Source organism: Bubalus bubalis, chromosome 5, assembly GCF_019923935.1.
Source record: "Bubalus bubalis isolate 160015118507 breed Murrah chromosome 5, NDDB_SH_1, whole genome shotgun sequence".
Taxonomy (NCBI): Eukaryota; Metazoa; Chordata; class Mammalia; order Artiodactyla; family Bovidae; genus Bubalus; species Bubalus bubalis.
The window spans coordinates 5,107,123-5,118,790 of record NC_059161.1 but is presented as its reverse complement, the minus strand read 5'-3'; positions in this window follow the sequence as shown (position 1 = coordinate 5,118,790).

Sequence of the window (11,668 nt, the reverse complement as noted above, 5' to 3'; positions counted from 1 at the left end):
TCTCAAAGTCAGCCTTGAATTCAATGTGATTCTAGATAGAGGAGGGCTTAAAAGTGATTTAGAAATTGCTCTGGAGTACACTCCTTAACATAATACAGGCCATTTATATAATACTCATAGCTAACATCATACTCAATGTCGAATGACTAAAACTTTATTTTCAGGTCAAGAACAAGACAGAATTCCTTCATGTGCCACTTCAAGTCGACATAATATTGGAAGTTTGGGTCACAGTCATTGTGCAAAAAAGAAATTTAAAATATCCATATGGGAAGGAAGAAATACAATGATCTGTTTATAGATGACATGATCCTTCACATAGAAAGCTCTCTAAAGATCACACATACATTCACACAAATGCACACAACTGTTAGAACTAGTGCATTAATTCCTCAAAGCTGAAGGGTACACAATCAACACACAAAACAGTTGTGTTTCTACACACTAACAATGAACAATCCAAACAGGAAAGTAAGTAAATAATTCAATTAACAATGGCATCAAAAACAAGAAAATACTCAAATAAGTTTAACCAAGAAGATAGAAGACTTGTACATTGAAAACTATAAGAAAATTGCTGAAAGTGAAGAAGACTTAAATGAATGAAGGAGATTTCAAAACTTACCAAAATCAGGACAATAATCAGGACAATACTGGTATACAGACAGACATACAGACCGATGGTATAGAATATAGGGCCCAGAAATAAACCCTTGCTTATATGGTCAAATGATTGTTCACAAGGGTGCTAAGAGCATTCAATGGGGAAAGGGCAGCTTTTCTCAACAAACGATTTTCAGAAAACTGGATATCCACATGCAAAGGATGAAATTTGACATCTATGTTATACTGTATACAAAAAGTAATTTCAAATGAATCAAAAAACAAAGGACATAGAACTATAAAACTCTTAGAAGAAAATAATGAGGACAATTTCATAATATTGAACTGGAAACGATTTCTTAGATGTGACATCAAAAGCACATGTAACAAAGAGAATAATAGATATATCAGACTATATCAAAACTAAAAACTTTTGTGCATCAAAGGACACTATTAACAGAGTGAAAAGCAACTCACAGAATGAGCAGAAACATCTGCAAACAATAAACCTGATAAGCGATTAATATCCAAAATATATCATACACTTTTACAACTCAACAACAACACAAAGCCATTTTACAAATAGGCAAGAGACATGAATAGACATTTCTCCAAGGAAGATATATATATGGCCAAGTAGCACATGAAAAGCTGCTCACGTCGCCAATCATTAGGGAAATGCAAATAAAAGCCACAAGATACTTCTTCACACCTGTTAACATAGATAATTCCAGTTATTATAAAAACCAGAAATTAATATGTATTGGAAAAGAGGGCAAGAAATTAGAAACTTTTCACTGGTGGGAATGAAAATGGTGCAACCAATTTAAAACATTTTTTTTTAATGGAGGACAGTATTTTCAGTTCCTCTGAAAATTAAACAAGAATTAACATATAACCCAATAATTCCACTCCATGGTATATACCCACTCCCAAAATTCAAAACAGGGACTCCAGATAGATACTTAGATGCCAATATTCTGAGAGGCATCATTTAGAATTGTAAAAAGGTAAAAACAACCCAGTATCTATTGACAGATGAAATTACAAATAAAATGTGGTATATACAAACACTGGAATATTTTCAGCCATAAAAGGAATAAAGTTCTGAGATAAGGTAGATGAGCTTTGAAGACATTATGCTAAGAGAAATAAACCAGACACAAAAAGACACATGCAAAATTCTAATTAAATGAGGTATCTAGGTAAGTTAAATTCATAGATACAGAAATTAGAATAGAGGTTACTGAAGCTGGGATGATGGCTGAGAAAGAAGCATTACTGCTTATAATGGGTATAAAGTTTAGTTTGAGGTGGTGAAAAAGCGTTAGAGACAGTAGCGATGGTTGTACAACAATGTGAATGCATTTAATGCTACTGAATTGGCTGAAGTGGTAAGGAAAAGTGCATAAATGTGGATCTCAAAACACTCGGAGAAAAGACAAGTTATTCAACAAATGGTGTCACTTTGCCATTGGATGGGGGTTGGGTGAAGTGAAGAGGGATCCAATCTCATTCCATATCATAATAAATTTCAGATGTACCAAAGGATGCAGTCAGTATGCATGGTTGATATGTTTATAAAGTTTTGGCATGGGGAAATCCTAAAGCTTTTACAAGAAAGGCACAACACTCATAGCCGTCAGACAAAAGATCCATACATCCGGCTACCTATTAATATACAACTTTTGCACGTATAAATGACCTCTGATAGGAGAATAGATAAATAAAATATAATGGTGCATATTAAAGTCATCATTTAAAAGGATAAGAATAATGCAAACTATAATCCCAATACAAGACATTAAGTAGAAAAATGCAAGTTTCAGAAAAATATGAACAGTATGATGTCATTTTTGCTTAAGACAAAGAGAAACAGACACCAAATTAAATGTGTAGCTACACATGTGAGGATTTTGATATACAGAAATAGATACAAAGAAACCTTAAACTATTTTTCTTTGTTTTTAGTTTTAATTTTTAAAATTTTCTTAAAATTATGAAAGCATAATAACACATTTTCAGAAGACTTGGAAAATACAGAACAAAGTTACATATAATTCTACTATATATTATAATTATTTTTAAGTAGATAAATTAAGATTTTTAGTTAGAGTTTCAATATCAAAATCTCAAAAGTTAATAGGATGATTAGACAGAAAAGTAGAAGGATATAGTAGACCTGAAAAGCACTATGAGCCAATTCAACATAATTAAATTTATATAATTTTCACACAAAGGCAGGATACAAATTCTATTCAAGTTCCCATAGACTATAAACCAGGAGACACTGGAACATATCCAATGACATAAAACAAGGTGCAAAAATTTCATGGTTTAAAGGTATTGAAATCATACAGTCTATTCTCTTATTTTGGAATTATGCTAGAAATCATTATCAAAAGATATTTGAAACTAACCTGCATAGTTTCAAGAGCAACGTGACATTTACCAAGAGAAATCTTTGACTTAGCTATTTGAAAGCCTCAATGAAGTTAAGACAAAAAACACAGAGGCAATTGCAGAGAAGAAAGTATTTAAATGAGAAACTGATAGTAAAATGAGAAATTAATATCAAAGATACTTTAGAAAGCCAATCAATTTGCAAATGTCTATTTTTAAATGATGAAGACACCCTAAACTATTAAAAGTGATAACAGTAATAGGCTATAGAAAGAAAAGAAGAATTCACCTTTTACTCTGTATACATTGGTAATATTTGAAAATTTAAAAACATATATTCATATATAAAACTAGTGACTAGTGAAAGTAAAGCAAAAAAAAAAAAAAAGAAAAAAAAGAAAAAATTAACAACCCTCGGGAAAATTTCATATTAAAGGATTTTATAAGTTCAAATTAACAATAAAAAATATTTTAGAAACTTAATAGTATACTAACGCATATATATGGAATTTAGAAAGATGGTAACAATAACCCTGTATACGAGACAGCAAAAGAGACACTGATGTATAGAACAGTCTTTTGGACTCTGTGGGAGAGGGAGAGGGTGGGATGATTTGGGAGAATGGCATTAAAATATATATAATATCATATATGAAACTAGTCGCCAGTCCAGGTTCGATGCACGATACTGGATGCTTGGGGCTGGTGCACTGGGACGACCAGAGGGATGGTATGGGGAGGGAGGAGGGAGGAGGGTTCAGGATGGGGAACACATGTATACCTGTGGCAGATTCATTTTGATATATGGCAAAACCAATACAATATTGTAAAGTTAAATAAAATTAAATTAAAAAAAAGAAAAAATAAGAATAATAAAAAAATAGAAAAATAAACAAAAAGCATGAATAAATAAATGTAGACAATAAAACTTCAGTCTCACTGATTAAAGAAATGCAAATTAAAATAAAACATAGATTTTGCACCCATATAAAGCAACTTTTGCACCTTATAAAGCTCTTAACTTGAAGTAGGAAAAAGAATTACTGAACCTGGATATTTTGAAAGTGGAGTCTTTGTTGGATGAGTTGGCTTGTAACCTGGAAACATAAATTTGACTCCATTTACTAGCTATACCAATATAAAATTATGATTTTAATTTTGGTTTTTATTCTTTAAAAATAATTTCTTAAAACAAATAACAACATAGGCTCAGAACTTTGCACTTCTCTTTCTGGGTTTAACCTAAATAAATATTTGCACAAGTACATAAGGATGTATGTGTAAAATGTTCACTACAACTGAGTATTTTATAATGAACATCCTAGTAGTTAATTAATAATAAATCACAAAATGTATGTTTCTTTAAAAAAAATCCAGGTACTACCATATTCCATACTTCTTTTTCACTAAGGATTTCTTGGATCTAAATTAGCAGGTTTAGATCTGACTTAACACCACTAACTCAGATGACCATTATATTTACTACTGTGGGCAAGAATCCCTTAGAAAAAATGGAGTAGTCATCATTGTCAACAAAAGAGTCCAAATGCAGTACTTGGATGCAATCTCAAAAACGACAGAATGATCTCCGTTTGTTTCCAAGGCAAACCATTCAATATCACGGTAATCCAAGTCTATGCCCAGACCAGTAATGCTGAAGAAGCTGAAGTTGAACGGTTCTATGAATAACTACAAGACCTTCTAGAACTAACACCCCCAAAAGATGTCCTTTTCATTATAGGGGACTGGAATGCAAAAGTAGGAAGTCAAGAAACACCTGGAGTAACAGGCAGATTTGGCCTTGGAGTACAGAATGAAGCAGGGCAAAGGCTAATAGAGTTCTGCCAAGAGAATGCACAGGTCATAGCAAACACCCTCTTCCAACAACACAAAAGAAGACTACATATGGACATCACCAGATGGTCGACAACGAAATCAGACTGATTATATTCTTTGCAGCCAAAGATGGAGAAGCTCTATACAGTCAGCAAAAACAAGACTGGGAGCTGACTGTGGCTCAGATCATGAAATCCCTATTGCGAAATTCAGACTTAAATTGAAAAAAGTGGGGAAAACCACTAGACCATTTAGGTATGACCTAAATCAAACCCCTTATGATTATAGAGTGGAAGTGAGAAATAGATTTAAGGGACTAGATCTGATAGACAGAGTGCCTGATGAACTATGGAATGAGGTTCGTGACATTGTACAGGAGACAGGGATCAAGACCATCCCCAAGAAAAAGAAATGCAAAAAAGCAAAACGGCTGACTGAGGAGGCCTTACAAATAGCTGTGAAAAGAAGAGAAGCGAAAAGCAAAGGAGAAAAGGAAAGATATACCCATTTGAATGCAGAGTTCCAAAGAATAGTAAGGAGAGATAAGAAAGCCTTCCTCAGTGATCAATGCAAAGAAATAGAGAAAAACAACAGAATGGGAAAGACTAGAGATCTCTTCAAGTAAATTAGAGATAGCAAGGGAACATTTCATGCAAGGATGGCTTAACAAAGGACAGAAATGGTAAGGACCTAAAAGAAGCAGAAGATATTAAGAAGAGGTGGCAAGAACACACAGAAGAACTGTACAAAAAAGATCTTCATGAGCCAGGCAATCATGATGGTGTGATCACTCACACTCACCTAGAGCCAGACATCCTGGAATGTGAGGTCAAGTGGGCCTTAGGAAGCATCACTACGAACAAAGCTAGTGGAGGTGATGGAATTCCAGTTGAGCTATTTCAAATCTTGAAAGATGATACTGTGAAAGTGCTGCACTCAATATGCCAGCAAATATGGAAAACTCAGCAGTGCCCACAGGACTGGAAAAGGTCAGTTTTCATCCCAATGCCAAAGAATGTTCAAACTACCACACAATTGCACTCATCTCACACGTTAGTAAAGTAATGCTCAAAATTTTCCAAGCCAGGCTTCAGCAATGCATGAACTGTCAACTTCCAGATGTTCAAGCTAGTTTTAGAAAAGGCAGAGGAACCAGAGATCAAATTGCCAACATCTGCTGGATCATCAAAAAATCAAGAGAGTTCCAGAAAAACATCTATTTCTGCTTTATTGACTATGCCAAAGCCTTTGACTGTGTGGATCACAATAAACTGTGGAAAATTCTGAAAGAGATGGGAATACCAGACCACCTGACCTGCCTCTTGAGAAATTTGTATGCAGGTCAGGAAGCAACAGTTAGAACTGGACATGGAATAACAGACTGGTTCCAAATAGGAAAAGGAGTACATCAAGGCTGTATATTGTCACCCTGCTTATTTAACTTCTGTGCAGAGTACATCATGAGAAACGCTGGGCTGGAAGAAGCACAAGCTGGAATCAAGATTGCCGGGAGAAATATCAATAACCATCTGTCATATGGTTATTGTGGGCTTCTGTCTATGGGGTTACACAGAGTCGGACACGACTGAAGCGACTTAGCAGCAGCAGCAGCAGCAGCATATGGTTATTGACACCACCCTTATGGCAGAAAGTGAAGAACTAAAGAGCCTCTCTTGATGAAAGTGAAAGAGGAGAGTGAAAAAGTTGGCTTAAAGCTCAACATTCAGAAAACTAATATCATGGCATCCAGTCCCATCGCTTCATGGCAAATAGATGGGGAAACAGTGGAAACAGTGGCTGACTTTATTTTTATTTTGGCTCCAACATCTCTGCAGCTGGTGATTGCAGCCATGAAATTAAAAGATGTTTACTCCTTGGAAGGAAAGTTATGCCAAACCTAGATAGTTTATTGAAAAGCAGAGACATTACTTTGTTAACAAAGGTCCGACTAGTCAAGGCTATGGCTTTTCCAGTAGTCATGTATGGATGTGAGAATTGGACTGCGAAGAAAGCTGAGCACCGAAGAACTGATGCTTTTGAACTGTGCTGTTGGAGAAGAGTCTTGAGAGTCCCTTGGACTGCAAGGAGATCCAACCAGTCCATCCTAAAGGAGATCAGTCCTGGGTGTTCTTTGGAAGGACTGATGTTGAAGCTGAAACTCCAATACTTTGGCCACCTGATGTGAAGAGTTGACTCGTTGGAAAAGACCCTGATGCTGGGAAAGATTGAAGGCAGGAGGAGAAGAGGACGACAGAGTATGAGATGGTTGGATGGCATCATTGACTCGATGGATATGGGTTTGGGTGGACTCCGGGAGTTGGTGATGGACAGGGATGCCTGGCGTGCTGCAGTTCATGGGGTCGCAAAGAGTTGGACACGACTGAGTGTCTGAACTGACTAACACCATTATATATTGCTAGTGATCCTTTGTTGGATTCTTTCTCTAACTGAGGATAAAAAATGACTGACAATTCTATAATGAGAGTTTATTTTTTATTAATAGAGGAAAGATCCCTGTAGTCTTTTCATATGCTTTTTCTCACAAAATATTCACCTCTTCTTCAAACAGTAAACTGTATCAGTGTTTTAATCAAGGATTTTTTAAAACACTGATACAGTTTACTGTTTGAAGAAGAGGTGAATATTTTGTGAGAAAAAGAAAAAAAAATAAATAAAAATCCTTGATTATTGTTCAGTTTCTTTGATCACGTTTGACTCTTTGCCACTCTGTAGACAGCAGCATGCCAGACCCCCCTGTTCTTCACTGTCTCCTGGAGTTTGCTCAGATTCATGTTCATTGAATCAGTGATGCCATTCAACCATCTCATCCTCTGTCATCCCTTTCCCCTCCTGCCTTCAATCTTTCCTAGCTCAGGGTCTTTCCCAATGAGTCAGATCTTCAAATCAGGTGGCCAAAGTATTGGAGTATCAGCTTCAGCATCAACAGCATCAGTCCTTCCAATGAATATTCATGGTTGATTTCCTTTAGAATGGACTAGTTTGATCTCCTTGCTGCCCAAGAGACTCCAAGAGTCCTCCCAGAACCACAATTGAAAAGCATCAGTTCTTCAGCATTCAACTTTCTTTATGGTCCAAATCTTACATCTATACATGGCTACTGGAAAACCATAACTTTGACTACATGGACCTTTGCTGGCAAAGGGATGCCTCTGATTTTTAATACACTGTCTAGGCTTGTCATAGCTTTTCTTTCAAGGAGCAGGCATCTTAACTTCATGGCTGCAGTCACTGTCCACAGTGATTTTGGAACTGAAGAAAATAAAATCTGTCACTGCTTCTACTTTTATCCCTTCTATTTGCCATGAAGTGGGGAGACCAGATGCCATGATCTTAAGTTTTTTCAGTGTTGAGTTTTAAGCCAGCTTTTTCAGTCTCCTCTTTCAATTTCATCAAAAGGCTCTTTAGTTCCTCTTCACTTTCTGCCATTAGAGTGGTATCATCTGCATACCTGAGGTTGTTGATACTTTTCTCAGCAATCTCGATCCCAGCTTGTGATTCATCCAGCCTAGCATTTTGCATAATGTGATCTGCATAGAAGTTAAATAAGCAGGGCAACAATACCTAGCCCTGATGTACTCCTTTCCCAATTTTGAACCAGTCTGTTGTTCCATGTCCAGTTCAAACTGTTGCTTCTTGCTCTGCATACAGGTTTCTCAGGAGACAGGTAAGCTGGTCTGGTGTTCCTATCTCTTTAAGAATTTTCCAGTTTGTTGTGATCCACACATCAAAGACTTTAGCATAGTCAGTGAACCAGTAGATGCTTTTCTGGAATTCCCTTGCTCTGTATGATCCAACAGATGTTGGCAATTTGATCTCTGGTTTGTCTGCCTTTTCTAAACCCAGTTTTTACATCTGGAAGTTTTCATTTAACATACTGCTGAAGCCTAGCTTGAAGGATTTTGAACATTACCTTACTAGCATGTGAAATGAGCACCCTTGTACGATGGTTTGAACGTTCGTGGCATCGTCCTTCTTTAGGATTGAAACGAAAACTGACCTTTGCCAGTCCTGTGGCCACTGATGAGTTTTCCAAATTTGCTGACATATTGAGGGAAGCACTTTAACAGTCACATCTTTTAGAACTTAAATGGCTCAGCTGGAATTCCATCACCTCCATTAGGTTTGTTCATACAATGCTTCTTGAAGCCCACTTGACTTCACATCCCAGGATGTCTGGCTCTAGGTGAGTCACCACACGATTGTGGTCGTTCAGGTCATTAAGACCTTTGTCTGTACAGTTCTTCTCTGTATTCTTGCTCCCTCTTCTTCATCTCTTCTGCTTCTGTTAGCTCCCTGTCATTTCTGTCCTTTGTTGTCTGCATCCTTGCAGAATATGTTCCCTTGATATCTCCAATATTCGTGAAGAGATCTCTAGTCTTTCCCATTCTATTGCTTCCCTCTTTCTTTGCACTGTTCATTTAAGAAGGCCTTCTTATCTCTCCTTGCTATTCTCTGGAACTCTGCATTGGATATATCTTTCCTTTTCTCCCTTGCCTTTAGCTTCTCTTCTTTTCGTGGCTATTTGTAAAGCCTCCTCAGACAATTATTTTGCCATCTTGTATTGCTTTTTCTTCTTATGAAATGTTTATGGTCAACTTTTAAAAAGGTGTATTGACAAGCACTGTATACCTCAGTGCATAGTCTCACTAAGCATATGAGTAAACATGGGTGGGACAGTGAGTACAGATTTAATATGCAATATTTACATATATAATATAATACATAAAATATTTACATAAAATATATATGTATATAATTTATATATAAAATTTTATAATTTATATAGTTCAGTTCAGTCGCTCAGTCGTATCTGACTCTTTGCAACTCCATGAATCACAGCATGCCAGGCCTCCCTGTCCATCACCAACTCCTGGAGTTCACTCAGACTCAGGTCCATCGAGTCAGTGATGCCATCCAGCCATCTCATCCTCTGTCGTCCCCTTCTCCTCCTGCCCCCAATCCCTCCCAGCATCAGAGTCTTTTCCAATGAGTCAACTCTTCGCATGAGGTGGCCAAAGTACTGGAGTTTCAGCTTTAGCATCATTCCTTCCAAAGAACACCCAGGGCTGATCTCCTTCAGAATGGACTGGTTGGATCTCCTTGCAATCCAAGGGACTCTCAAGACTCTTCTCCAACACCACACTTCAAAAGCATCAATTCTTCGGTGCTCAGCCTTCTTCACAGTCCAACTCTCACATCCATACATGACCACAGGAAAAACCATAACCTTGACTAGATGGACCTTTGTTGGCAAAGTAATGTCTCTGCTTTTGAATATGCTATCTAGGTTGGTCATAACTTTCCTTCCAAGGAGTAAGCGTCTTTTAATTTCATGGCTGCAAGTCACCATCTGCAGTGATTTTGGAGCCCCCAAAAAATAAAGTCTGACACTGTTTCCACTGTTTCCCCATCTATTTGCCATGAAGTGATGGGACCGGATGCCATGATCTTCATTTTCTGAATGTTGAGCTTTAAGCCAACTTTTTCACTCTCCTCTTTCACTTTCATCAAGAGGCTTTTTAGTTCCTCTTCACTTTCTGCCATAAGGGTGGTGTCATCTGCATATGGAGAAGGCAATGGCACCCTATTCCAGTACTGTTGCCTGGAAAATCCCATGGATGGAGGAGCCTGGTAGGCTGCAGTCCATGGGGTCGCTAAGAGTCAGACACGACTGAGCGACTTCACTTTCACTTTCCACTTTCATGCATTGGAGAAGGAAATGGCAACCCACTCCAGTGTTCTTGCTTGGAGAATCCCATGGACAGAGAAGCCTGGTAGGCTGCAGTCCATGGGGTCGCACAGAGTCGGACACGACTGAAGTGACTTAGCAGCAGCAGCATCTGCATATCTGAGGTTATTGATATTTCTCCTGGAAATCTTGATTCCAGCTTGTGTTTCTTCCAGCCCAGCACTTCTCATGATGTACTCTGCATATAAGTTAAATAAGCAGGGTGACAATATACAACCTTGACGTACTCCTTTTCCTATTTGGAACCAGTCTGTTGTTCCATGTCCAGTTCTAAATAAATAAATATATTTATATATAAATATATGAGATATACATATATATCTCATCCATCAGAAAAATATATTTTTCCCCACAAAACTTCATAGCACTCACCAAAGTACTCAAAGAGGCTACTGGGTACCAGGTTTACAGGAATTACAAAAAGGAGTTCTAATTACCATGTTAACATGAATAATGCCCCTCAATACTCTAAACTATTTGGACAATAGGAAACACATTAGAAGCCAGTAAGTGGCATTTGTTTGTGTCAACAGACAACAGGAAACTAGAACCCACAGAAATGATGTTATTTGAGCAGAGCCAGCTAGGACCCTGAGAGCACCTGCCCAGGCTAACCCTCTTCCGAGTGTTCCTCTTGTCTCTAGCTTCTGATGCAACTAAATAGAAGCAGCCAGATAAAGCAACCCCGAAATTAGGAAGACAATTTCTTTCACCATATCAAATAGTCTCTTAAGTCTTAGGAAGAGCAGCTGACAAATAGTCCCTGCCAGAAATCCTCCAGGTCATTTCAGTAAGGACTTTTCCTGTTTTTCAGTTGTTAAGAAATTTACTTTCTGTTGCAAAATAAAAATGCCCAGTAAACAGAAAAATAATAATTGTATGAGGTGGGAATGATGGGGGCGGTAGAAATACTGGTATTATTCTGGTGACAGCAGAAATTACCCACTTTTATGAAAAGAAGTGAGTGCAGTCTGGAAAATGAAACACAATCTTGGATCTGGAAAATATTCTCTAAATGTGATGCTGGAAGTCACACAAGCTGCCTTTAAACAGCTT